This window comes from Pelodiscus sinensis, chromosome 26, assembly GCF_049634645.1.
Source record: "Pelodiscus sinensis isolate JC-2024 chromosome 26, ASM4963464v1, whole genome shotgun sequence".
Classification (NCBI taxonomy): domain Eukaryota; kingdom Metazoa; phylum Chordata; order Testudines; family Trionychidae; genus Pelodiscus; species Pelodiscus sinensis.
The window spans coordinates 20,926,991-20,954,602 of record NC_134736.1 but is presented as its reverse complement, the minus strand read 5'-3'; the positions used below and the strand labels follow the sequence as shown (position 1 = coordinate 20,954,602).

General features: G+C 53.3%; 6 non-coding genes across 6 annotated transcripts; 2 read left to right on the top strand and 4 right to left on the bottom strand.

Annotated features, from left to right (window-relative positions):
* Positions 1 to 2,272: 2,272 nt before the first annotated feature.
* Positions 2,273 to 2,344, bottom strand: TRNAG-UCC (transfer RNA glycine (anticodon UCC)). Its single transcript has one exon. It is a non-coding gene; the product is annotated as a tRNA-Gly (tRNA).
* Positions 2,345 to 4,586: 2,242 nt separating this feature from the next.
* Positions 4,587 to 4,668, top strand: TRNAS-UGA (transfer RNA serine (anticodon UGA)). Its single transcript has one exon. It is a non-coding gene; the product is annotated as a tRNA-Ser (tRNA).
* A 1,185-nt stretch (positions 4,669 to 5,853) lies between these two features.
* TRNAF-GAA (transfer RNA phenylalanine (anticodon GAA)) lies at positions 5,854 to 5,926 on the bottom strand. Its single transcript has one exon. It is a non-coding gene; the product is annotated as a tRNA-Phe (tRNA).
* A 602-nt stretch (positions 5,927 to 6,528) lies between these two features.
* TRNAE-UUC (transfer RNA glutamic acid (anticodon UUC)) lies at positions 6,529 to 6,600 on the bottom strand. The gene has a single exon. It is a non-coding gene; the product is annotated as a tRNA-Glu (tRNA).
* Positions 6,601 to 21,066: 14,466 nt separating this feature from the next.
* On the top strand, positions 21,067 to 21,140 carry TRNAT-UGU (transfer RNA threonine (anticodon UGU)). The gene has a single exon. It is a non-coding gene; the product is annotated as a tRNA-Thr (tRNA).
* Positions 21,141 to 25,181: 4,041 nt separating this feature from the next.
* On the bottom strand, positions 25,182 to 25,254 carry TRNAK-CUU (transfer RNA lysine (anticodon CUU)). The gene has a single exon. It is a non-coding gene; the product is annotated as a tRNA-Lys (tRNA).
* Positions 25,255 to 27,612: the final 2,358 nt, after the last annotated feature.

Here is a 27,612-nt window from a genome sequence, read left to right as displayed (position 1 = left end):
GTGAGGGGCTAGTTATTTGGTCTGGCAAACTGACAGACAATCCCCAGGCCCTGAGCATGGTGCGGGCGAGGCCCATGGGGCAATTTGCCTGGTGGGGTTTGGGGGGTGGAGAAGCTGTGAAGCTCCGTGAGTGGATAAGGTCCCTGGCTGAGCTGTGACACCTGCCGTGTGTGTGACTCAAACTGTCCCTCGTCCCCTTTTGTGTGTCTGTTGCGCTTCCGGCGTCTTTCCTCAGGCACGTTCATCCGGCAAAGACCCCCCCAGCGATCTTGTATCTTCCTTTGTGCCGCTCAGCCGCAGACACTGCCAGGGCTGGAAGGAAATTGCTGCACTTTGGGAGCCAAAGGTGTTATCTGGGACCATAAAGCAGTTTCACGCAGGAGGCTGAGAAGAGCACCATGGCTCAGCTGGCTAAAGTGCTTGTTTTATAAACAGAAGATCCTGGGTTCTATGCCTAGTGGTGCTTTATTGTAGCCTGTGCTTGCATTTTCCTATGTCCTTCTGGGGCACAGAAGAGGCCTCCCCTGGCCACCCATGGAACTGCGGGTTCAGGAAAAGGCTGATTGGGGAGGAGTGTTGGGAAGAAAGAAACCACAAGTGAGAAGCACCTGATGCCCACAGACACTGACTCTCCATGGCTGCAGGAGCTGTAGAGGTTGCACCCTCAGGCTCTCTGAGCACAGACACCCCCAGGGAATCACAAGGGCGTGTGGCGCTGGCTCTCCTGTCCCAGCAATTGCAGTCAGAGCCCTGCCTTGCCAGTGCCAGTCACAGCAGCCTCTGCACCCGCTCCAGGCTTGTGGTTTCCTTCTTCCCAATGCTTCTCCTCAATCAGCCTTTTCCTGAACCAGCAGTTCCATGGGTGGCCAGGGGAGACCTCTCCTGTGTCCCAGAAGCTGCCAGGCTCTGACTCTTGTCCCCTTGGTGCCCCCGTCTAAATTCTCTTTTAAATTGGTCTTTATGGTCCTGCTCAGGGTGTTTTTCTCCTCAGCAGCGCACAAGAGAGAAGCTGTTGCCACTGGCCCTTGAAGGCAAGATGAGTTTTGCCTGCCCCCGTCAGCCTGACTCCCTACTTGGCCCCATTCCTGCCTCTCTTCCTTGGCTGACCCAGTGACTGAAAGGCACTGCGGCTGCTGCTGACAGGGAAGAAGCTGAGAGGCAAGGTGCTGGCAGCAAGAGATTCCAGCTGCCTCTTTGCCCTGGGTCTCAGTGCGCCATGCCAGCCGCCAGCCACCTTGACCAACCCTCAAACCAGCTGGATGAGCCAGCCCACATCACAGTGGCCCTGTCAGAGAAGAGCCATTGGCAGCTGCAGAGACAGCCCTTTAGCTGCTGGACGTGCCTTTCTAAAAGGGCTATTTGGAACCTATGTTTTGCTTGGCTAACTAGCTCAGTTGGTTAGTGCATGGTACTAGTAATGCCAAGGTCATAGGTTCAATCCTTGTGCTGGCCGCAGATATGTTTGCTGTGGTGACTGTTCTACCCCTGCCCCTCTACTTTAGCTGCCTGCTATGCACAGGGAAGCAGAAACAGGCAAAAGGCTGAGAGCTTTTCAGGAAACAGTCCAGAAAATTGGTAGGAGGCTCCAGACTGAGTACCTGAAAGGCCTTTGACCTGGCCGGCTTTCCCCAATAGCAGGGAAAACTCTTCTCTTCCCTCTATTGTGGGGCCACTCATGGGCCTGCTGGCTCAGCTGTTTAGAGCTTGATGCTAATAATGCCCAGGTCACGGGTACAAGCCCCATGCAGACCCCACAACAGCTGAATTAGTTTTGTTTGAGCTGCTCCCCACGAAAAGCCGTGAGAGGGAGCCCTTAGCTGTGGGACCCACTTGTGCCTGTTGCTCAGGGTTAAATAAGATCTCCCCCAGGAGGTTGCCTGTTCCCTTCCCACCTTGCATTGGCTGGGAATCAAATCAAGCAAGGGACAGCAAACACCAGGCACTGTCATTGTCTGGGCCACAGATACAGACCCTCTTGGAGCTGTGGTCCTAGGAGGAGTCTCTGTAGGCCCTGCAGTCCATGCGGAGGAATGTGGACATTTATGGCCGAATGGCCAATAGTCTAGCAAAGGAAGGCCACCTCCCTGAGCATCCTAGACCAAGTCAGAGCCAAGGTCAAGTAATCGCCGCAGAGGTATGTGAGGGAGGAACCACATTACTGTGCATGCTCTGGGAGAGGCTGAAGAGCTGTGAGAGGAAGCCCACAGTGTGCCTGTTTTTTCTGGGTTCAAGTAAAACCCCAGCAAGGAGGTTTGATGCTCCCTCTTTACATTGCATTGATTGGGAATCAAACCCAGATCAACTGCTTGGAAGGCAGCTATGCTCACCACTATACCACCAATGCCTGCCTGCAAAGTCTCTGGGAAAATTAGTGAGGGAAGCCCATGTCTGCCATGAGGCTAGCCAGCAGCCAGAGGGTGCCTGTGTGGTTTGGGTAAAGCAGAACTTCTTGGCCATTTGGCAGAGACCAGAAGTGGTGACGCTGGGGTAGTGGCTGCCCTGCACTCTCCGTGGTGTGAGGAGCTGGGCGGGAGAGGAGTCCCAGAGGTTGTTGGGTGGGAGAGTAGAGTTTATCAGACTTTGGGCTAAGCTCTAGAGCAGCCAAGGGAGAGGTGGGGAAGTGACTTCTGGATACTCTGTGTGGCCCGGGGATGCGGACCAAGAGCTGTTCTCGTGTTTGTTGCTGTAAAGTGTTGTTTCTGGGTCCTTTGCCTAAGATCGAGCACTTCTGCCTTCCGGAGAGCCATGTCACAGGCACAAGCCCCCAGAGACCCCTTCAGGGACACATCACAGGCAGGACCGGACCGAGCCATTCCGGTGCCCCGGGCTGACAGTTCAATTGCACCCCGGGTTGGAGGAGGGCGCATGCATGTAGCTGGCGGTGGCAGGATGCACGTGCCTGGCCCAGCCCGGCTACCGCTGCTGGTGAGCATCCTTAGGGCACCTGGGGCAGGCTGAGCTTGGCCATGCAGGGCTCCGCAGCCATGGGGGGAGGGCGCTGCTGGCCAGCTCTGCAGGGGTTCACGTGGCCCCCGCCCCGGGCAGCCGCTGCAGGGTGGCTGCTGGGAGCTACTGCAGCCTGCAATCCAGGAGTCGGGCATACGGTGCCTGATGGCAGCTATAAAGGGCGGCTGCCAGGCTAGCCCAGGCCTTAATCTGGCCCTGGTCACAGGACCAAGCAAGGGACAGAAACACTGGGCACTGTCAGTGTCTGGGCCAGAGATAAAGACCCTCTTGGAGCTGTGATCCGAGGGGGAATCTCTGCGGGCCCGGCAGTCCAGGAGGAGGAATGTGGACATTTGTGAACATATGAACATCAGAACGGCCCTACTGGGTCAGACCAAAGGTCCATCTAGCCCAGTGTCCTGTCTGCCGACAGTGGCCAGTGCCAGATGCCCTGGAAGGGGGTGGACTGAAGACAATGATCAAGCGATTTGTCTCCTGCCATCCTTCTCCAGCCTCTGACAAACAGAGGCCAGGGACACCATTCCTACCCCCTGGCTACTAGCCTTTTATGGACCTAACCTCCATGAACTTATCTAACATATGGCCCAATGGCTGATGGCCTTGCAGAGAAAGGCCACCTCCCCCCCCCCTGCATCCTAGACCAAGTCAGACCCAAGGTCAACGAATTGTGGGAGGGGTATGTGAGGGCCCGTGAGGGCAGGTCCCGCTCTGGGGAAGCACCGCAGCACTGTGCATACTGTGAGGAACTGGACCGAATCCCGGGGTGTGGGGAGCCCCTGTCTCCAGGGAGAGTTGTGGAGTCTGGGATGGAGATACCTGGGCAGCAGCAGCTGCAGCTTCAGGATGACAACGCTGATGACCTGCAGCTCCAGGGGATGCAGGAGGACTCCCAAACGGCTTCATGCAGCGGGGAGGGAACATCAGGTGAGTGCTGGGAGGTTGCAACACCCAGGACATGTCGACACTTGCAGTCTCCTTCAGGAGAGGGATGCAAATGGAGACATTCAAAATTGTAACTGAAACCGGGATTTAAATATCCTGCGCTACATTTGCATAATCGTGTCCGGGCGCTGTTTCAAAATACTTTATTATGAAATAAAAAACACTGTTTAGATGCAGTTATTTTGGGAGAAAACCCTTCTTCTGAAATAACCCTTAAACACTCCCCTCTGGTCTGGACCTAACAGCAGTGTCAGTGTTTGCTAGTCGGGGCTCTGGACAGCACCTGCACAGAGGGAGATGGCAACTGCGGGACGCCCTGGCCAACTGTCCCAATGCAAACAGCCCCCTGGCAGCCAGGGAGTCAGCACGTCGGTGGGTGGGGCAGGGAGCTGGGGGCAGATTTTGACTCTAACTAGCTGGGTGACCTTGGCCCATTCAGTGAACCTCTCCCTGCCCCCATGGCCCTGTCTGTACAGCAGGGACAGCAACACTCACAGGCCCCGCAGGAGGGGGCTGGTTTAATGCTTCACCCCAGGGCCCAGCAATGAGCCCCCAAGCTTGCCCTGTGCGCTGGAAGCCAGGTTTGCTGTGTGAATTCTGTGGGGCGGGTGAGGTCAGGCCTGGGCACTGGGATTATTTACCACTTTCCCTGATCCTGGGACACTACTGACTTCACAGCTGTGGTGGCCGAGTGGTTAAGGCGTTGGACTTGAAATCTAATAGGGTTTCCCTGCGCAGGTTCAAATCTTGCTCACAGTGAGGCCTGTGTTTTGGCCACACCCCTAACCAGGCAACAAGCTGCACAACCCCTGAGCCACTCTACCTGTCCCCAGTCAATCCCTTTCTGCACCTTTCCGAGAGAGACACAGAGCATGGTGCCTTGTTATGGGTCCCTGGGCTCTAGGGAAATGCTCAGCTCCTGCAGCCTCTGCCCCTTGCCCAGCACCCCATGGCTCAGCCCTACCCTTGGGGGCTGCCCTGCTCCAGTGTGTGATAGGAGTTGAGTGAGAGGATGGAGCATCTGGGCCTGCCCCCAAAGGTCCATCCATGAAGGGCAGAAATGTTGGGGATATGATGTGGGTCACTCCTCCCGAGGCGCACAGCCCCCCCCCCCCATGTTGGGAGGAAAGGGTCTAGAGAAGTATTGGGGGGGGGGGGTCTTGTTCCCTGCTCTTGCTCTGCCTTGGGCAAAGAATTAGTAACAGAATATTTGTCCAAGTTTATGTACAGAAAAAAACTGACAAGCATGTTTCTGTGGGGTGGTGGCTATCGTGGTTATCGTGTTTGCTTAATGTGCAAAAGGCTCCTGGTTCAAAGCCAAGCAAAAAGTGGGAACAGGGGGTTCTGCTCCTATTTGTGGCTCCCCAGGTAAACACAGCCCCTGCTGCTTGGGATAAGTCCAACTCCCAGGTTGAGTAAAGGAAGGAACAGCAGGAGCCCTGCCCTAGAAAGGGAGGGGCCAGTGTGTGTGAGTGCATGGCCCAGATAGACAGCCCCAGGGTGCAAGGACATCTCTAGTGGCCCTGAGGGGGGGAGACATGGGTGTTAGCAACATGCTCATGTGGTGCCATGTTCCAGCACTGCCAACAGGGAGTGTTTTTTGTGGTGTCACCTGATTCCCCCCAACTGTAGCCCTTGTACCTGCCCTGAGGCAGGATAGAGACCCAGGGCCAAGAGAAAGCAGGAAGAGCCCCAGGATGCAGCTCATCTCCCCTTTTCTCCTGGGCTACGTCTACACTGGCCCCTTTTCTGGAAGGGGCATGTAAATTTCATCAGTCGTAGTAGGGAAATGCGCGGGGGATTTAAATATCCCCCGCGGCATTTAAATAAAAATGTCCGCCGCTTTTTTCCGGCTTTTAAAAAAGCCGGAAAAGAGCGCCTACACTGACCCCGATCCTCTGGAAAAAGCACCCTTTTCCAGAGGCTCTTATTCCTATTGGAGCATGCCAAAGCCTGGGATTGAACCAGCGACCTTTAGATCTTCAGTCTAACACTTTCCCCACTCAGGTACTTTGGCTGATCCGCAAGGAATTCTCTGGCCTGTAATTCTCTGTCTGGGATGTTTGGCAGCCGGGCTGCACAAAGTGGACGTCGTCATGCCCTGCCCAGGAAGGCCAGACTGGCCTGTCCACAGCGCCCCTCCCCCCCAGCCCAGAGCCAACGTTCCCTCTAAGCCAGGCCTGGGCAATACAGGCCAGCGGGCTGGATCCAGCCCATGAAGCCACCCAACATGGCAGCAAGAAGCCTCAGGCAGATTCCCTGCTCGCCCTGCCCCCACGCACAGCTGAGAGAAGGGGCTGCTGGGCCCTTTGTGTCTCTCAGCTGCAGAGGAAAAGGCTTCATGCCTGGTCCCTGCTCCCAGCTTGTTTGTGGCCAATGGGAGCTGCCTGCTTGAAGCCCTGGCCAGTCCCCACAAGCTCTTATTCACCCAGGTGTGTGACCTGTGCCCCCTGCGCAGGGAAGGGGCTGCCTGAGAAATGTGCTTGGCTGCTGGGAGTGTCTCCCAGCCAGAGCCTGCCTCTGGCACCCCAGCCCCTCCCTTCCCTCAGCCCACTGGCCCTCCCTGTGATGGAAAAGGGCAAAGACTTGGCAGATTTCATTAATACAGATGAGGCTGGTTTCCCTGACTGGGAATTGAACCCAGGCCTCAGCAGTGAAAGTGCTGAATCCTAGCCACTAGACCGTCAGGGACACATGAAGAAGCCTTTTTGCTCACCTATACTAGCCTTTTACAGGCCACTTTCTGTCACCTTCAGGACACGGGTCCATTTTCCATTGGCCAGGGGGGACAAGAACAGAAACCAAACAGAACATCAGAACAGCCAGACTGGGCCATGCCAGTTGCCAAATGACAGCAGCCAATTTCATTGCCCAGTGGGAATGCTCAGGACAGACAATTGTTAAGTGACCCCTCCTGTCGCCCATTCCCAGCTTCTAGAATACACCAGCTAGGGACACCTGCCCTGTCCATCCTGGTTCAATGCCATTGATTGACCTTCCCTGCATTAAATGATCCAGTTCTGTTTTGGATCAAATGTCTTGGGCTGCGCAGGCCTTGAGTCATGGCAAGAGCTGGAGGGGAATGGGGAACGGCTGCACTTTGGAATGGGAAGGGGTGTCTGGGACCATAAAGTAGAACAGTTTCAAAGCCCTTTTCAAGGAGGGCACCATGGCTTAGCTGGCTAAAGCACCTGCCTCATAAACAGGAGGTCCTGGGTTCAACTCTCAGTAGTGACTTATTGTAGCCTTTGCTCACATTTACTTATGCCCTTCTGGGACACAGAAGAGGCCTCCCCTGGCCACCCATGGAACTGCTGGTTCAGGAAAAGGCTGATTGGGGAGGAGTGTTGGGAAGAAGGAAACCACAAGTGAGAAGCACCTGATGCCCACAGACACTGACTCTCTATGGCTGCAGGAGCTGCAGTGGTTGCTCCCTCAGGCTCTCTAGGCCCTGACCTGACCCCCTGAGGGAATCACAAGGGCATGTGGTGCTGGCTCTCCTGTCTCAGCAATTGCAGCAAGAGCCCTGCCTTGCCAGCGCCAGCAGCTTCTGCAGGGGCTCCAGGCAGGAAAAAGGGAGGACGAGTTTCCTTGTATATGAAACATGCGAACACTTGGCCTGAGGCGGAGATGGACACAGGAGACTTGTCAGGAGTCTCTGGGTGAGGTTAAAGGGGTAAAACCCCAGGGTGAGGTCACACTAGGCGTCTATTACAGACACCTCCCCAGGCAGAAGAGGTGCCTGAGGCTTTTTAAACAATTAACAAAATCATCCAAAGGGCAGCTGGTTTCACACACACTCAGCCTCACCCACAGCTGGGAGGCAGTTTGCAGGGAGCTGAAAAGAAACAGAAGAGGGGAAACTGGAGCCTGGCAGACCCAAGCCTTGGGATTCTTCTGTGTCCAGATGTGCTAAGCAGCTGGCAGCCAAGCTCCCAAGTGCTGGTCTGTTCCCACCCTCCCCAGGCAGGGGAATTCAGCGTCACCTACAGCTGGGACGCAGTTTGCAGTGAATTGAAAAGAAACTGGCTGGTAGAACCAAGGCTCAGGATACTTCTGTGTCCAGATGTGCAAACAGCTGGCAGCCAAGTGCTGGTGTGTTCCTGCCCTCCCCAGGCAAGTGAATCCCCTCCTCTGGGTGTTACAGGCAGGACTTTGCTTGTCTGGCTTTTAGCCAGGGAACTTTTCTATGCCCGGCAAATGTGACACCCACTGCACTGCAGAAACCAGTCCCCTGCCTTTTGCAAAGAGGCCCCTAGAAGCACTTAGCCCCCTTGTTGTCTCTGCCTGTAAAACAAGGAAAAAGCAAATATCTATCCCTGGAGAACGTGGGTGTTGATCCCACTGCCTCTCACATGAAAAGCAAGCGCTCTACCACTTGAGCTAATTCCCCCGCCTTTTATGGAAAAGGGATGCAATCTAGACACAGCCATTGTGTAGACACGGCCTTGGGGTGTCACTAAACTAGCCCCAAGACACATTCCTTGCTTGGACCAGTCACAGTCCTACCTGAGACGTGTGTGACTCAAAAGCCTCCTGTTCCCTGCCCAGTTCCCAACACTGGCTGCAGACCCAGCGATATTTGGTGCCTTGGCTGCTGTCCCTGCTGGCAGGGAGCTGTCCCGCACCTGCAGTTCATCCGCCTCCCGGAGAGGCAGCAGCTCTGTGAGGGGGAGAAGCCGGGGAATTTCCCTGCATGTGTAAAAACCATCACTGCCGGCCCGGGCTGGGCCAGTGCGCTGGCATCCCTCATGTCTGGAGCATCCGCCAGGGAAAAACTGAAACTGTATCCTGCCAGGTGGGACTCTGACCCGCTATAGGGCTTGGGGTCCCTCCAACCCTCCCCAGTAGGAAACACCAGGCCAGGGGTCCCTCCACCCCTCCCCAGGAGGAGCTATGGGGCCGGGGACCCTCCACCCCTCAACAGGAGCCAATGGGTGCCAGGAGGGCTCACACACAAACAGGTGCACACACCCTTAATATTGGTGCCCAAGACAAAACTCACTCTGTTCCTGGAACAGTGAGGAAGACAGCAACTGTGCAATATCCTTGCTAACTGTTTCAGAGAGCAGAGGAGAGTAAACTCTTTGTCAGTGAGAGAAATTGACCCCAGGTGGGACTTGAACCCACAATCCCTGGTTCAGGAGGTCAGTGCCTTGTCCATTAGGCCACTGGGGCACACAGAAAACTCTGCCAGGGAAAGAAATTCACCCTTCTAAATCTCCCTTCTTCAACTTTTAGCTCCTAATGAAGCCCCTTTGAAGAAGTCAGGGTATGTCTACACTCCGCTAGTTCAAACTAGCAGGGTAATGTAGGCATACCGCAATTGCAACTGAAGCCCGGGATTTGAATTTCCCGGGCTTCATTTGCATAAGCGTGGCGCTGCCATTTTTAAATCCCCGCTCGTGGAATGGGGAGTAACGGTAGTTCGAACTAGGAAGCCTAGTTCGAACTACCTAGTTCATGCCGCATGAAGCCACGTGGCACGGGGTTCGAACGAGCGGGGACTTAAAAATGGTGGCGCCCCGCTTATGCAAATGAAGCCGGGAAATTCAAATCCCAGGCTTCATTTGCAATTGCTGTATGACTACATTACCCCACTAGTTCGAACTAGCGGGGTAGTGTAGACATACCCCCAGATACACAGGAAGGGCTGATCACACCCCTCTGAAAATCAGCTTTCCATGGGTATCTGTAGCTGGCTCCAAGTCATGGGCCTTGACGTTTCATCTCCCTCCCGAAACCAGGGAAGTGTCTCCCACCGCTGCAGCCTCCTGAGACTCTATGGCCGAGTCTGTACAGCAGGGACAGCAACACAGCCCCACAGGAGGGTCCCTGGCCTAGCAATGTGGCCCCCTGAGCAGCCTCTGATGTTCCCTGCTTGAGCCCCAGAACCAGCCCTGAGTGAGGGGGGCAGGGAGAGCAGCTCACACATGCCAAGGGGCTGGCCAGGGGCAGGACATGATCCTGCAAGGCAGCAGTGACATCACAAGGAACTTTTACAGCACCTCAGCTCATTGGCTGGGAAGCAGTGACCTCACAGAGCAACCTCAGAGACCCCCATGTCCTGGCTGCCTGGAATCTCCTTTGTGAGGTTTCCCCTTGAACTCACCTTTAAGCCAGATCCCTGGTCAATTTACCCTCTGGATCTTACCCACAAATCACGCTGAGCCAATCCTTTAGCATCTACCATCTAAAGGTTTATTACTACAATAATACAATATAGGACACAGGACACAGGCTTCTTTGCTCACCTGCACTAGCCTTTCGCAGGATGAGGGGTCCCTTCTCCCTTGCCCAGACGGGACAAGAACAGAAACCAAACAGAACATCAAAGCAGCCAGACTGGGCCATGCCAGTTGTCCAACTAGCCCAGGATCCTGTCTCACAACAGCAGCCAATTTCATTGTCCCGAGGGAATCCTCAGGACAGACAGTTATTAAGTGATCCCTCCCGTCACCCATTCCCAGCTTCTGGAATACACCAACTAGGGACACCTGCCCTGTCCATCCTGGTTAAATGCCTTTGATTATGGCTGCCAGGGATCCCAGTGTTGAGTAGCTCTGCATTAAGGGTTCTTATTAATGTCAAGAACCTCAAGCAATGTAAAGCCAGAGTGTGATGGAACTGGAAAGGAAAATGTTTACGCTAGAAGGAATTTTTTCCAAGGGGGCACTTGGAGTTGAGACAAGGACCAGTTGATCTGCAGTCAGAGACTCTATCACTGAGCTACATCCCCATGGAAGTTAGCATCAGCAGCCAATGTTGGGAACTGGGCAGGGAACAAGAGGCTTTTGTGTAAGACACAACCCAGGTGCTACCCTTGGGCTTGGTCTGCACACTGAGCAGACGGGTGGGAGGGGTCCGATGCTGTCACATATGCAGGGCAAGTCACTCACCTGGCCCCCAGGGGAGGCGGGGGATTTGTATATTTTAGGAAGGGTCCTGAGTCCTGGCTCCCAGCCACGCACCTTGGCAGAAAGACCAATGGCCCCTGCACAAAATGCATTGTGGGAATAAGAGTTGGGGCAGCAGGAAAGGGGCCGGCCCCTCAGCACCAGGGCACAGGCAGGAGAAGATGGGAGTGAATCCTGCTACCTCTGCCATGGCCTGCCCCAGGAGGGCTGGGGTCTAGCAGCTTTTCACCCCAGCTTTGTGGGAGGCCAAGTAGGAAGGGGCCTCTGGAGGCTAACAGCCCCCTGGCCTGCTGTGTCTGTGGAAAGGGGGGAAGAGGACACATACCTCTCACTGGGGAACAGGGCTCATGGATCCCACTCGTTCCTGCAGAAAATGAAACAGGCTGAGCATTTTGCAGAGAACAGGCCAGAGCCCTTCTCCTGTCCCTGGAGAGATGGAAATGGGGCCGTTCCTCGTGGGGAAAGAAGTGGGTGTGTCGGGAGTGGGGTTCGAGTTCAAACCTCTCCACAGACCAGAACCCCACATGAGGGGCAAGAAAGAGCCTTGAGTCAGGCAGTGGAGAACACTTGGCTCCTGTTACCCTGAGATGGGATAGTAGGAAACTTTTCCCACACATCCTGGCTAGCTCAGTTGGGAGAGCATGAGACTCTTGAACTCAGCGTCATGGGTTCAAGCCCCATGCTGGGTGATGCCCTTCCTTAACTCTCATTCTCAGCCTGTGAGCAATTGGGTCTCAGTTTTCACCAGGGTTTTAGAAAGAAAAGGTCTAGTCCTGGGATCCAGCTTTAGTAGAACCAAAGAGAGAATAAACTGCAATTTCCATCTTCTGAGGAGAAGGGAAGAGGATTTTCTTCTCCTCAGTTCTAGCCACATCAGCCCAGGGGGGAGAAAAAATAACCCTCCGCCTGCTGATTGTCCCCCGTCAGCTTCTGTAGCTTCACCTCTTTCCACAGCAGCTCCAGCTTTGAGCTACAAATCTCAAGGGGCTGGTGAGGAAATTAGGCGCTTCCCTGAGAACAAAAGGTGGAGTGTTCACAAGGAGCATCCCCCTCCCCTGCAGAGCAGGGTGTTAGAAAGAGCTAGGAACAGAACAGTCAGACAAGTTCCAGCCCTTGAAATGTGTTTCTGTGGTGTAGTGGTTATCCTGTTTGCCTCACACGCAAAAGGTCCCTGGCTCAAAGCCAGGCAGAAACACAGGGTCTTCTCTTATTGCGGTGCCCAGGTAACTGCAGCTGCTGCTGACCAGCCTGTTGATGAGCCCAATGCTCATGTGACAGAGGGGGGGGTAACGTCAGCTGATAATGCCCGTGGGTGCAAAACTGGGGGAAGCCAGATAAATTAGGCCAGGCAGCTGCTTGTGCCTTGGCCTCCCCTGCCCTGGGAGGCTGGTGCATTGGGCTGGCTCTGCCTGCTGCCTCCCTTGTGTGACTTGCCCAGTGCAATAGGCCAAATGTCAGAAAAGCCTCTTCCCGGACCCCAAAAAAAAGCAGAAGAAAAAGCTGCACAAATTGGGTTTTGAAATTTGCGTAGCTTTTCCCAGAAGAGCAGTGTAGGGCAGACATAGCCTGAGTGTTGCTCAGCACTGGTAGGAGACAGGGAGGGATAAAACGATTTAATGGCACCTGAAGCCTTTCAGAACAACTCCCAGCCCCAAGTGCAAGAACCAGCCCTTCCCTCCATCCTCACTGGGGTCTGCTGGGAACTGTCTGGACTCAAGCCAGCTCAGTTTCACCCTAAGGATTGCCTGTTCTGTAAAAGCTGCGCCCTGGAAATGAGAAAGCAGCTAAAGTGACACTCGTGGGACTTGAACCCACAAACTTTGAATGTCTAGCTGGGCTCACATGAATCACTGCAGCTTAAAATAGTGATAGAAAAGTAGCCATGTTAGTCTAGGGTAGCTGAAACAAAATACAGAAAAAAACCAGTTTCTTGCCATTTCAACCAGAAAGGACATTATCTCAATGACTTAATTACCTGCATCCTGCTTCAAAAGCCTTTTAAAACTGCACTTTAAAGGGAATCCTCTGAACTGTTATTCATGCTAAAATTCGACAGTTTACGGCGGGGTCCTAACAAAGACTCTAGTTATCTTACCCATTACAAAGATAGCTTCCCCAATTATCACCTCTAATATCATTAGCTCACAGACATTTACCTTCCCCCCCGCATCCCCGTTCTGTTCTGAAATTTGATTTGTCCTTTTCATGTGTTCGGTTTTTTTAATTGTATCCTTTGCTATATATGGTTGTGACAATTTTCTTCCACTATTTGATCTGAGGAAGTGGGTCTGGCCCACGAAAGCTCATCATCTAATAAACCATCTTGTTAGTCTTTAAAGTGCTACATAGTCCTGTATTTTGTTGCAGCTTAAAAGTCCAACATGCTTTCCATTGCACCACAGAGCCTGATATTTCCACACTCTGGTTTGCACCATGGCAATTGCTGGTGGCAAAGAAAGGGGAGCCAGGTCTGTCTCTTTTGGGAGAGCAGGTAGGAAAAGGGAGGAGGCCACTGAGCCCCTGACAGTGAAAATGAGGGATAAGAGCTGAGCCACAGTTAGAGAATGTGGGCATCGATCCCACTGCCTCTCGCATGCTAAGCAAGCGCTCTACCACTTGAGCTAATTCCCCTGTTTGCAAAAGCTGCTCCTGCCCCAACCACCTTGTTCCAGAGCCCACAACATCTCTGGGGCTTCCCAAGGCTCCTTTCTGAAAGGGCCACTTGTGGGACTGACACCCGTGGGCCGGCTAGCTCAGAGGTTTAGAACGTGGTGATCATATCACACTGACACGTCTTAAGAGCAAACCCCTTGTTTCAAACCATAATGGGCTCGCTATTCCGACATCCCTGCAAACCTCATGGCACGAGGAGTGAGGGGCGTTTCGGAATAGCGATTTATTTGGAACTAAGTGCTGTGTAGCCAGCGTCAAATTACAAAATAAGCTATTTCAAAATTGACTCAAAATAAGCTACTGAATTGCATTGCTTATTCTGAGCTATGGGACACACCCCTAGTGAGTTAGAGCCCAGCTCTGCCCCCAGATCCCTGCTCCACCCACCCACTGCTGCCTTGCAGGGTCATGTCCTGCCCCTGGCCAGCCCCTTGGCATGTGTGAGCTGCTCTCCCTGCCCCCGTCACTCAGGGCTGGTTCTGGGGCTGAAGCAGGGAACATCGGAGGCTGCTCAGGGGGCCACATTGCTAGGCCAGGGGCCCTCCTGTGGGGCTGTGAGTGTTGCTGTCCCTGCTGTACAGACAGGGCCATAGAGCCAGGGAGAGATTCACTTATCAGGCCAAGGTCACTCAGTGAGTTAGAGCCCAGCTCTGCCCCCAGCTCCCTGCCCCACCCACCGACGTGCTGACTCCCTCTCTGCCATGGGGCTGTTTGAATTGGCCTCTTCTCTCTGGAACCAGGTTTAAACCACAGCTGAGACTCTGGGCAGGGGGCTGGGTATGGGGGGGTCGGAGTGTGGGAGGGGGAGCATGTGTTCCTCTGGCTCAGCTTTTCCCTTTCTTCTACCCCAGGAATTGCCCTGCTGCAAAGCAGAGGGAGAAGATGAGGCTCTATCTTTACTTTGGGGCCCTGTGGCACAACGGTAAGCATGTTAGCCATCTAAACAGTGGTCCTCGGAATGAGCCAGCCCAGTAATTCAAAGGTTCTGGGTTCAAATCCCACCACTGTCACTGTTATCTGATTTCCAGAGCAGCTTTTACAGAAGAGGCTGGACCTGCCCCTGTTGCATGATGGGAGTGGCAGGGAATGACAGGGAGCTTGTGACAGGACCTTTCTGGGTACAAGAGATGTGCCTGTAACTCTAGTGTCTGGCTCTGACACTCCAGCAGTGGGGCTGTCCAGCCTGATTCAGACCAGGCCAGTTGGAACCTCTTGTGCTCATCGAAGGGGATTCTGCACTTTCTGCCTTGGGAGCCTGGGTCACATTGCAGAGCTCCCCCAGGGCAGTCCCATGGCATCACCAGGCCGGCCTCCCGCACTCTTGGCAATGTAGCTGTGTTCTGTCCTTCCCCTTCAGTAACAACCGGACATTCCCCACCCAGCCACTGTGGGACCCCTAAGAGCAGTGTGAGCACCAGTGTAGCTCCCTGATGAGACACTTCCCTGGTTTCGGGAGGGAGACGAGACGTCAAGGCCCATGACTCGGAGCCAGCTACCGATACCCATGGAAAGCTGATTTTCAGAGGGGTGTGATCAGCCCTTCCTGTGTATCTGGCTTCTTCAAAGGGGCTTAATCAGGAGCTATAAGTTGAAGAAGGGCCATTTAGAAGGGTGAATGTCTGGTTCAGGGGGAGAGGAGTGGCCACTGCCCTTCTAAGTCAGGAATTGTGGGTTCAAGTTCCCCCTGGGGTGATCGTTTCCTTTCAGTCATAAAGAACTTACCTTTCTCTGCTCTTTGACAGAGTTGTAAAGGCTGCTCCACAGTGGCTGTCTCCCTTTCTGTGGAAGCTGTTCAGACCCCTCACTAGCCAATGCTGGTGTTAGGTGCAGATCTGAGTGCTAAAAGCCCAGGTATCCAAAGTCAGAATGAAGGGGTGTGTTGTGCTCTAGAAGGCCCAGGAGTGACAGCCTGAGGGAGGTGGCTGTTGCACAACAGAATCTATCTGGACACAAAGCAGAGACTGAGGATGAGAAGGCTCATGAGAGGCAGAGACTCCAGATCAGGGGGGGTTAGTTATTTGCTCTGGCAAAGGGACAGAAAATCCCCAGGCCCTGAGCAGGGTGCGGGCGAGGCCCATGGGGCAGTTTGCCTGGTGGGGTTTGGGGGGTGGAGAAGCTGTGAAGCTCTGTGAGTGGATAAGGTCCCTGGCTGAGCTGCGCCACCTGCCATGTGTGTGACTTAAACTGTCCCTCATCCCCTTTTGTGTGTCTGTTGCGCTTCCAGCGTTTTTCCTCAGGCACGTTCATCCGGCAAAGACCCCCCCACACACACCCAGCAGAAGGGTTGTGGGAGGGAGAAAAGGAGCAAACTATGATTATCTGGCTTGTAAACCCCTTGGTCTCAGTTTTTAGGTTGGAGTCCCCAGGTGGGGGCCCGGCCTCCTTCAGTTTGGTCCTTTCCTGAGGGCACAAAATTGACAACAGAGAATTCCTTTGCCCTGCAGCAATCTCTGTTGGCCAAAGGGTTAGCAACCGAATATTTGCCCAAGTTTAAGTACAGACTCAGAAGACCCTACGAAGTGTGTTTCTCTTATTATCACATTTGCCTAGCATGCAAAAGGTCCCTGGTTCAAAGCCAGGCAAAAATGGTGCGTCTTCTCTTATTGCAGTTCCCCTTGGTGCCCACAAGGCAGTGCCAGGGCCTGTCCCCTGGTGCAGGGATGGGTGGCCTGTGTGCTGGCTTTGAGGAGCATGTGGGAGAGGTAAACAGGTTAGGCTGAGATGGGAGGAGGCAGGGCTGGGGCTGAGACTTCTCAGCAGACCCTTACTTGAGACCAAGTTGTTGCAGCCACTGAGTCCAGGGCCCACCCTGTAAGTGATACTACTGCAGAACTTGCTTTGACATCCTCCCTTGTTCCTGCTCCCTCTATCCTGGCCAGACACCCCACCCTGCTCCTGCATCCACGTTCCTTCTGCACCTTCTCTCCTGGCCACACACGGTTCCTTGGTGCTTCTCAAGCCAGGCCCTGCAAGGAGCCACCAGGACAGGAACCAGCCCTTGGAGCTCAGCTTGCACCAGATCTCGTAGTTTCCCAGCACATCTCACCTGGGAAGAGGTGACTTGTTCCCCTTCCTTCTGACCTTACATCTCCGTTCCCTTCAAAGGTCTCCGCTGCCTCAGGACCCGCCTCCTCAGGGCGCTGCCCCTCTGCCACTGGGCTGGGAGTGGGAGACTCCACAGTCTCTGCACTTGGGCTGAGAAGTCTCACAGGGACTCATCTGTTGATGGGTTAGTCAGCCCGATGCCCAGCCAGATCCATTCCGTAGTGCTGCCCGAGAGGGAGCTTTACAAGTGCCCAGTGTCCATTGGTATTTTCTGGGGCTCTGTGTAGGGGATTGGGCTTGGCCATCTTTTCCACGGGAAATGCCTCTTCTTTGGAAAGCAGCTCCCAGGAGTTCATGGAACTTCTTCTTCTCAGCTTGGGAAAGGGACGACTCAGGGGCGATGGGACAGAGTTTGTGTAATGATGACAGGGGGCAGAAAGCAATAAGAATGTTTTTCTCCTACTGAAGATCCCGGGTGACAGAATGAAACTAGTAAGTAACCCAATTAAAAATAGACCAAAAGGAAGCATTTTTGTGCCCAGTGGAACTCCTTGCCAGAGGATGTTGAGAAGGTGAAATCTACAAGAAGGTCCAAAACAGAACGGGATAATTGAATGCAGGAAAGGTCAATCAATGGCATTTAACCAGGATGGACAGGGCAGGTGTCCCTAGCTGGTGTATTTTAGAAGCTGGGAATGGGTGATGGGAGGGATCACTTAACAATTGTCTGTCCTGAGGATTCCCACTGGGCAATGGAATTGGCTGCTGTTGTGAGACAGGATCCTGGGCTAGTTGGACAACTGGCATGGCCCCGTCTGGCTGTTCTGATGTTCTGTTTGGTTTCTGTTTTGTCCCCTCTGGGCAATGGAAAATGGACCCATGTCCTGAAGGGGACAGAAAGTGGCCTGTGAAAGGCTAGTTTAGGTAAGGAAAGAACCTTGCTCATGTGTCCCTGATGGTCTAGTGGTTAGGATTCAGCCCTTTCACTGCTGAGGCCTGGGTTCCATTTGCAGTCAGGAAAACCAGTCTTAACTTCCATGATAACTCCCCACTCGTTCATCTTACCTCATTGTTCCAGCAGCTGTGACCCAAGAGGTTCACCCAGGGCTCGTTTCCCAATGTCACCTACCATAGTATTCACACAGCAAACTGGAGTGCAGAGGAGTTCTGGCTGTTCTGGTCTTAGGCTGCCTTGGAGGTGAGTTCTGCTTCAAGGCCTTCCCTCTTTTCTTCTCTCCTTTTCCTTCTTCTAGCTGGTCTCCTTCTTGGACCCCAGTTTATATAGAGAAACTCAATACTGCTTAGTTGTTCCTTAACCAATTATTTTAGTATAATTTCACTAACCAAACATAACATACTGTAACAGGATGACCTAACCAATCAGACCCCACCGCCTTAGCTGATTTACACCTAGCAAAATCAATTATCCAGCAGACAGAAACAGATCCAAACCAGACTATCACACAGACAAACAATACTACTCGAGGGGGTGGCAAAATGGAATCTAGGAGGCCAGACTCCTTCGTGCTCCGCCAGGACCATGCACGGGACGGGCAGCGCCCCAGGATCTGCATGCGCCCGGATCAGTCCCAAACCCCGCTGGTCGATTCTCTTCCCCCTGCTTCCCCCTGGACATCCCCGCTCACCCCCACCCTCTGTTGGCCTGGCGGTTCTCCCCCACTTCTCCTCCTGATCTATCCCCTCCAGCCCTGCTGCCCACACCAGCCCTGCTTCCTCCCATCAGTTCTCCCCCCATCTTTCCCAGCCAGCCCCACTGCTCCCCCCTTCCCCCAGCCAGCCCTGCTTCCACCAGCAGAACCAGAGTAATCCAATAAACTCTGCACCACCACATCATGTACTGAAAAGGGGCTCGTTTATTTTCAGAAAGCCGACGCCATCTTTGGAATTTTGTATCCATATTCTCATTCCGGATGGTGAATGCACCAGGCTCTCTCCATTCCGACACATGGCAGCGCCTTAAACCTCACTGGCAGCAGCAGGGATATTTAAAAGGCTTTTCAATGTTTATTCAGGATCTCTGTGCCCTGATCAGACCCCCTCCCTGCTGGCTGATGCTCCACCCCCCCAGGCCAGGCTGCCACTTCTCTCCTGGCACCACCAGTCCTGCTTTCACAAGCCAGTAACCCCCACACCCCCCATAATTTAGAACTACAGGCCTTCCAATGGGGTTATAGAAGAACCACATTGTCACATAGGACCTTTCCAGGGCAGCGACATCAGGATCCATGAGCACAGACAAAGGAAGGTAAATGCAACCGTGAAGGTACTCGAACCCTCAATCTTCTGATCCAAAGTCCATTAGGCCACACAGTCTTGACTTGCAGACAATTGGATTTCCTGCAATGTGTGGGTAGAGAAAAGTCTCCCTAGTCCAGTGGTCCCCAACGTTTTGGGGATGCTGGGTGCCTGGGGGCAGGGCCGCTCATGCACTGCACCTCCAAGGGTGGGGCCGCTCATGGGCCACGTGCCTGGGGGCGGGGCCAAGCATGCGTCACGCGCCCGGGGCCAGCACCGGATTGTGCCGCGACCCCGGAGCCAGGGCCGGCACCAGCATGTGCCGTGACCCCAGGCAGGGGCTTTCCAGGCACCGTGTGCTTGGGGCCGGCACCGGCATGTGCTGTGACCCCGAGCAGGGGCCGCCCATGCTCCTGGGGCTGGCACCTGCCGCATGCCTGGGCCAGCGCAGATTGCTCTGCAGGTGCAGATAAATGGCCCAGCTGGCACCATGGCGCCTGCGGGCACCGCACTGGGGACCACTGCCCTAGTCCACCAGGTTTTATTATTTTCCTTGTTTGGGGGTTTAGAAATCACGTCTGAGCTGGTGAATTATTCTTATTGTGTGTAACTAAGGTTTGCAGACCACGGATTTTTCCTCAGTCTATGTCACTTCATGGCTATCTACCACCTAGGCTATCTCCATACTGCATCTCTCCTCCGCAAAACCTCATGCAAATGTAGCACAGATTAGCATATTGCCATGTTCATTTGCATAATTAATTGGGGTCCATTTTTGCACAAGAGGCTTTTGCACAAAAAGGAGCTGTGTAGACTGGGGATCTCCCTGCCTTCTGCTTCCCCTGGCTCTAGCCTGGCCCTGGGCCTCTTTCCTGCCAGCCCCATGGGGCCAGGGGAAATGCAGGGGGCCATTTCAGAGTCTGGTTGGGGGCTGTGACCTGTCCATGCCGTGATGGGGGAGGGGAGAGTGTCACACGGCTTCTACTAGAGCTGGTATTTAAATAAAAACAAATAATAAACAAGCAGCTGGGATGGGGCAGCTGGAGGGAGCCGGGAGAGCAGAGGCAGCCTGAGAGCTGAGAGTCCCATGTGCTCCCCCAAAACTTCAGCTGTTTGTCCCATGCTGCAAGGGGCAGCGCTCAGGGCTCTGAACTTTGCAACCTGAGTTCAACTGTCAGTGGGATTTTCCTAGGCTGGTTGTTGCAAAACCCTCCCGCTTTAGGTTTCTTGTCCTCAGGCTGGTGAGAAGAGATTTTTGTGCCTTCTGCTGGGTGTCTGGTGCCCACTGGCGCTCGGCCTCTCATCTGGCTGGCTCACAAGAGCTGGAGCCATGAAACCTACCAGCCTGGCTAGAGATGCAGGGGGCTGAGTTTGTGTTTCTCGCTGCTTCCCCTGATGCCCTCAGGTCCGGTCCCAGCAGCTGCCAGACTCTGCCTATTGCCCCCTGGCCTCTGCTCACCCATCCATTGGGTGTGGAGCTATTGCCTTGGGCGTAGGAACAGTCTGGGAGAGGGAGCAGCACAAGCGAGAGGCAGGACCCAGATGCACTCGACCGGTTTGGTTCTTTTGGATCTGCCCCTCCTGCACCCCTGGAGACATTGAAACAAAAAAAGACCCATGAGAAGAACCCAGCTATTTTCTTTTGCTGTGACATGAATGGATCTAGCTCAGGGGTCCTTCTGCATGGGAAGTGCTCCTGGGTTCTTCTGCAATGCCACTCGATTGGGAGAGCACAGGCCCTGACACTTGTAGATGGGCAACATGGACAAACCCGCAGCACTCAGGCCCCCTTCGATAGCTCAGCTGGTAGAGTGGGGGACTGTCCTGTGTGCTTGGTAAGTGACCCTTAGGCTGCACTGCAATTGACAAAAAGATTGTGGGTGTGAGCTGCTAATCACATTTCTTGGGCTGCACAGGCCTTGAGACCTCTCCAAGGCTGGAGGGAAATGGGGAATGGCTGCACTTTGGAATTCAAAGGAGTTGTCTGGGACCATAAATTAGAACAGTTTTGGAGACACTTCTTTTTCAGAAGAGGCTTTTCTGACATTTGGCCCATCTACACGGGCCCGAATGTGGGGAAAACCTCCTCTTTCGGAAGAGTCCTTATTCCTAATACAATGAGGAATACAGGGCTTCCAAAAGAACACGCTCACTTTTTTGGAAACTGATCTCAAAAAGTTGACCTGTTCCATGGATGGGGCAGAGTTTTTCCTAGATAGAAAAGTTATCTTGGAAAAGCTATATAGGGGGGGGTATAGGCAAAATGGGCACCATGGCTTAGCTGGTTAAAGCACTTGCCTTGTAAGCAGTAGATCCTGGGTTCAAATCCCAGTGGTGTCTTGCTGTAGCCTTTGCTCAAGTTTTCCTGCATCCTTCTGGGACACAGAAGAGGCTTCTCTTGGCCACCCATGGAACTGCTGATTCAGGAAAAGGCTGATTGGGGAGGAGTGGTGGGAAGAAGGAAACCACAAGCCTGGAGCCGATGCAGAGGCTGCTGTGCCTGGCACTGGCAAGGCAGGGCTCTGACTGCAATTGCTGGAACAGGAGAGCCAGCCCCACACACCCTTGTGATTCCCTGGGGCTGTCAGTGCCCAGAGAATCTGAGAGGGATGCAAATGTAGACACTCAACATTGTAAATGAAGCTGGGATTTAAATATCCTGCACTTCATTTGCATATTCACAGACCGATGCTATTTCGAAATAATTTATTTTGAAATACAAAACGCTGTTGAGATTTGCTTATTTTGGGAGAAAACCCTACATCAGAACTAACCCTTAAACCTCATTTCATAAGGAGTAAGGGTGATTTAGAATGAAGGGTTTTCTTTTGAAAGAACTGTGTCTAGAAATTGGTTATTTCGAAATTTTGCTCAGACATGATTATGCAAATCTCCGCTTCATTTGCACTTTCACTCAGCTGAATTTGCATTTCTGTCTTGAAAGAGGAATGTCATGCAGACATACCCTCACATGGGGAGATGCAAAGATCAGCATTTTCCTGCCTCCCTCAGCTTGTCTGGCTACTTTGCCCATTTCCTGCCTCCCTGCCTGAGCTGACCCAATGGCTGAAAGGGACAGCAGCTGTTGCTGATGATGGGTAAGGGGAGAAAATGGGCACCAAGACCCTGGATGCCACTTGGCCTTAGATACTGGCCACCCACCATTCACTCTGATGAGGCCATAATATGTGAAGGGGGAATTTTGACTGACAGTCTCCTCTGAGCTACAATTCCAGCTCCCACAGCAATCAGTGGAAAGGGGCATCCCAGTAGGGACTGAAAACCACTGCTCCAGGTGAGGTTTGAATTCACAACCTCAGCATGTCTCCTACACACACTGCTTTATAAATACTGTGCACTGACCCATTGCCCCACTGGAACAGATGTTTGAGAGTTTTCTCCGAAGTCCTTACATAGAGAAAGTGAAGAAGCACAAAGTAGAATTGAGCCAGAGGGGCAAGAAGATCAATATTCAAGGATTTACACAAACCAACAATTCCCCAGCAGGTCCCACTGAGATTTGAACTCAGCTTGTAAGATTCAAACTCCTGACCCCTTCCCCTTAGGGACCATCACATGGCTCTGTAGTTGAGGTTCTCAGCTGGTACGCTGATGGCCTTGCTTCTTCCATTCAGCTGCATCACCTCTCTGGACACTGCTCCATCTGTATGTGGGCTCATGGGAATGAGCTGGCTCCCTTTCCAGCAGAGGAAGGAGAAACATTGCCATGTCCCTCCTGCTTAGCCCCAGGTAAGGTCACATGAGATTATCCAAACACATCCCCATCAGCCCACAGCCCTGTTCCATATCTAGGGCCAGCAGTCAAGGAGGCAGCCACTCACAGGAAGAAGTCACAGAGTCAGGGGCAGGGCTAATGAGATGATCTTGATTTGTCAATGCCAAGCTGTGGCCAGAAAGGTTGAGGTAAGGATCAAACTGAGGAACGCGCCTGCCACCTGTTGGCACCTGCCAAAGTCTGGGTTTGAACTAGGGATCTTTAGATTTTCAGTCTAACACTCTCCCCACTCAGGTACTTTGGCTGATCCGCAAGGAATTCTCTGGCCTGTAATTCTCTGTCTGGGATGTTTGGCAGTCGTGCTGCACAAAGTGGATGTCGTCATGCCCTGCCCAGGAAGGCCAGACTGGCCTTTCCACAGCGCCCCTCCCCCACAGCCCAGAGCCAAGGTTCCCTCTCAGCCAGGCCTGGGCAATACAGGCCAGCGGGCTGGATCCAGCCCATGAAGCCACCCAACATGGCAGCAAGAAGCCTCAGGCAGATTCCCTGCTCGCCCTGCCCCCACGCACAGCTGAGAGAAGGGGCTGCTGGGCCCTTTGTGTGTCTCAGCTGTAGAGGAAAAGGCTTCATGCCTGGTACCTGCTCCCAGCTTGTTTGTGGCCAATGGGAGCTGCCTGCTTGAAGCCCTGGCCAGTCCCCACAAGCTCTTATTCACCCAGGCGTGTGACCTGTGCCCCCTGCGCAGGGAAGGGGCTGCCTGAGAAATGTGCTTGGCTGCTGGGAGTGTCTCCCAGCCAGAGCCTGCCTCTGGCACCCCAGCCCCTCCCTTCCCTCAGCCCACTGGCCCTCCCTGTGATGGAAAAGGGCAAAGACCAGGCAGATTTCATTAATACAAGTGAGGTTGGTTTCCCTGACTGGGTATCAAACCCAAGGCACAGCAGTAACAGTGCTGAAGCTGAGCCACTAGACCACCAGTGAGACAAATACCTGAAGCGTTTGCTCCTTGTGCCATGAGGTTTGCAGAGACATCGGAATAGCGAGCCTGTTATGGTTTCAAACAAGGGACTTGCTCTTAAGTCTGTGTGATATGAGCACCACGTCCTAAACCTCCGAGCTAGGCGGCCCACGGGTGTCAGCCTCACGTGTGGCCCTTTCAGAAAGGAGCCTTGGGCAGCCACAGGGACGTCATGGGCTCTGGAACAAGGTGGGTGGGGCAGGAAAGGCTTTGGCAGGTGGGGGAATTAGCTCAAGTGGTAGAGCGCTTGCTTAGCGTATAAGAAGCAGTAGGACCAATACCCACATTCTCCAACTGCAGCTCGGTTCTTATCCCTTATTTCTGCTGTTGGGAAGTGGCCCCCTCCCTCTTCCTACCTGCTCTCCCAAGAGAAACAGACCTGGTTCCCCTTTCTTTTCCCCCAGCAATTGCCATGCTGCAAAGCAGAGAGTGGAGATATCAAACTGAGCAGTACATCAGGCTCTGCGGTGCAATGGAAAGCATGTTGGGCTTTTAAGCTGCAGGGGTTAGTGAGCTCAGCTAGATACTCAAAGATTGTGAATTCAAGTCCCATGAGTGTCATTTTAGCTGCTTTCTCATTTCCAGGGCACCTTTTACAGACCAGGCAATCCTTCGACCAGAGTAGAATGAGTCCAGACAATTCTCCGCAGTCCCCAATGAGGGTGGAGGGAAGGGCTGGTTCTTGGGGCTGGGCTGAGGGTGGTTCTGAAAGGCTGCAGGTGCCATTAGACCGTTTTGTCCCTCCCTGTCTCCTACTAGTGCTGAGCAACACTCAGGCTATGTCTACACTGCACTGCTCTTCTGGAAAAAGCTACACAAATTTCAAAACCCAATTTGTGTAGCTTTTTCTTCTGCTTTTTTTGGAAGAGGCTTTTCCAACATTTGGCCTGTTACACTGGGCAAGTCACGCAAGGGAGGCAGCAGGCAGAGCCGGCCCAATTCACCAGCCTCCCAGGTCAGGGGAGGCCAAGCCACAAGCCTCCAGCAGCTGCCTGGCCTGATTCATCTCCCTTCCCCAGACTGTCACCCAGGGACATTCTCAGCTGATGTCACCCCCTTCTCTCATGTGGGAGTTGGGCTCATGAACATGTTGGTCAGCAGCAGCTACACTTACCTGGGCACCCAGGGGAGCAGCAATAAGCACAGAACCTGTGTTTCAAATCAGGGACCTTTTGCATGGTAGGCAACTGTGATAACCACAGAAACAGAAACACACTTTAGCTCTGGTGGAACTTGGATGACAGTTCTGTTCCTAGCTCTTTCTAACACCCTGCTCTGGACCTTGTGAACACTCCACCTCTTGTTCTCATGGAAGCGACTAACCCGAGGTTCCAGCTCCTCGTTTCCTCACCAGCCCCTTGAGATTTGTAGCTCAAAGCTGGAGCTGCTGTGGAAGGAGGTGAAGCTACAGAAGCTGACGGGGACAATCAGCAGGCGGAGGGTTATTTTTTCTCCTCCCTAGGCTGTTGTGGACAGAACTGAGGGGAAGAAAATCCTCTTCCCTTCTCCTCAGAAGATGGAAATTGCAGTTGGTTCTCCTAAAGCTGGACCACAGGACTAGACTTTTTCTGTTTAAAACACTGGTAAGAGATGAGAGCCAATTGCTTGCAGACTGAGAGTTAAAGGGCATTGCCCAGCTTGTGGCTTGAACCCATGACTCTGAGATTAAGAATCTCATGCTCTACCACCTGAGCTAGCCAGGCTACATGTAAGTATGCTTTTCACACCCCATCACAGCATAGTAGGAGCCAAGTGTTCTCCACTGCCTGACTCAAGGCTCTTTCTTGCCCCTAATGGAGGGTTCTGGTTTGTGGGGAGGTTTGAACTCAAATCCCCCTCCCGACACACCCACTTCTTTCCCCACTAGGAACGGTCCCATTTCCATCTCTCCAGTGGCAGGAGAAGGATTCAGTTTCAGGATTTCTTTTAGTGCAAAAGCAAGGGGAAATGGAGGGAATTCAAACCCCTTTGGAAGCTTTGTTCTCATGGCACCAAGTGAGACATGAGGGGTGTGAGCTAGGGGGCCTGCCCCACAGAAGGGGCATTTGGTTGCACCCAGGGCAGCAAGAATTCAGGCCCTCGGGCCAGTGCATTGGGGAGCCCTTCCATGAGCATTTTCTCCTCCCACTGGGGAAGGCAGCACCCGCCTGCAGCCCACGTCCCTTTCAGCCCTACGTGCAGGAGGTAACCGAGAGGGGAGGAAAGTCCATGGCCAGAGCCTCCTCCCAGCAGTCTGGCCCTGCGCAGAGTCTGTGCATGATGGAGCCTCTCCCAGCAGGATTCTGGCCTGTTCTCTGCAAAATGCTCAGCCTGTTTCATTTTCTGCAGGAACGAGTGGGATCCATGCGCCCTGTTCCCCAGTGAGAGGTATGTGTCCTCTTCCCCCATTTCCACAGACACAGCAGGCCAGGCAGTTGTGCACCTGCACTGTCCCCTTCCTATGTTGCCTCAGGGGCACTGACTGGAGACAGGTTGCAGGTGGAGCAGAATTAGCTTAACTGGAAAAGTGCAGCTGGCCCAGGGATCCAGACCAAGAGCTGTCCTCGTGTTTTTTTTCTGTAAGACGTTGCTTCTTGGCTGTTTGGCTAAGACTGAGTGATTCCTGCTTCTCAGATAGGACGAAAAGCAGAGAGAGGGAGACCTTGGCTGCAGGATCCACTTGTGCCCATTTTCTGGGGTTAAAGTAGGAAAAATTGCTAGGAAAAATTGCTAGGAAAAATTGCTTCTTTCTCCCCACATTGCATTGGCTGGGAATTAAAGCCAGGACAACTGGTTGGAAGGTAGCTGTGTTCATCGCTATACCACCAATGCAAGCAGCTGTAGATTGTGGGAAAATTAGGGAGGTGGGGAAGTGGCTGCTGGCTGCTCTGCATCACTCATGGATCTGCCCGAAGAGCTGTCCTCGTGTTTTATGCCGTAAAGCGTTGCTTCTCGGCCGTTCGGCTAAGCCTGAGCATTTCCTGCCTCTCAGAGAGCCATGTCACAGGCACAAGCCCCCTCTGGCCTTCCAGGGACTCATCCCAGGACCTAGCAAAGAGCAGCAAACGCTGGGCACTGTCATGGTCTGGGCCACCGATAAAGACCCTCTTGGAGCTGTGGTCGAAGGAGGAGTCTCTGCAGGCCCTGAAGTGCAGGTGGTGGAATGTGGACATTTATGGCCCAGTGGCTGATGGCCATATGTGCGAGGTACCACCTGCTCCTGCAGACAGTGCTGCCAGGGGCTAAGTTCCCAACACTGGGCTGAACCATACAACCATTGCTGGGTGTAACGCAGTGGTAGTGTTTGAGTGCCGATTGTAGAGGTCCTTGGTTCAATCTCAAGTGCCCCCTTAAAAAGTTGATTATCCTAAATGAAACATTTGCACCTCCAGGTATGTCAGTCATGGATTCCTATTGTACAGGGATTCTTAAAATATCAGCAAACCCCTTGTGTGTTCTTGTGCCAATGCACATAAACCAGGCAGACGGGTCCCTCAACTGAAACCAGTTCAAACCTGCTGGGTATCTGGTTTCTATTCCCATTAGTTGAGCAAGGCTGAGATCTGAACGCCCATTGGCTGTTCTGTACAGAAGAACAAGAACCACGTCCAGCTGGAGAGGAATTGCTGTGATCAATCTTCTGGAACTTGATTCAGCCAGTCTAACTAAGGGTACGTCTAGACTACCACGTTTTGTCGACGGAAGTTTTGTCGACAGATACTGTCGACAAAACTTCCGTTGACAAAGAGCGTCCAGACACATTGAGTTCTGTCGACAAAGCAAGCTGCTTTGTCGACAGAACTCCGTAGTCTGGACGCAGTGTTACAGGCAATAACACCTTCTGTCGACAGAATTCTGTCGACAGAAGGTGTTATGCCTCGTAAAATGAGGTATACCAGCGTCGACAAAACTGCTGAGTTCTGTCGATGTTATGTCTACAGAACTCAGCGGTAGTGTAGACGCTGGTATAGTTTTGTCGACAAAAGTCCACTTTTGTCGACAAAACTAGGTAGTCTAGACACACCCTAAGACCCACTAAATCAAACCCAGAGGGCACTCCCACCAGCATCCTTCACTTCTGC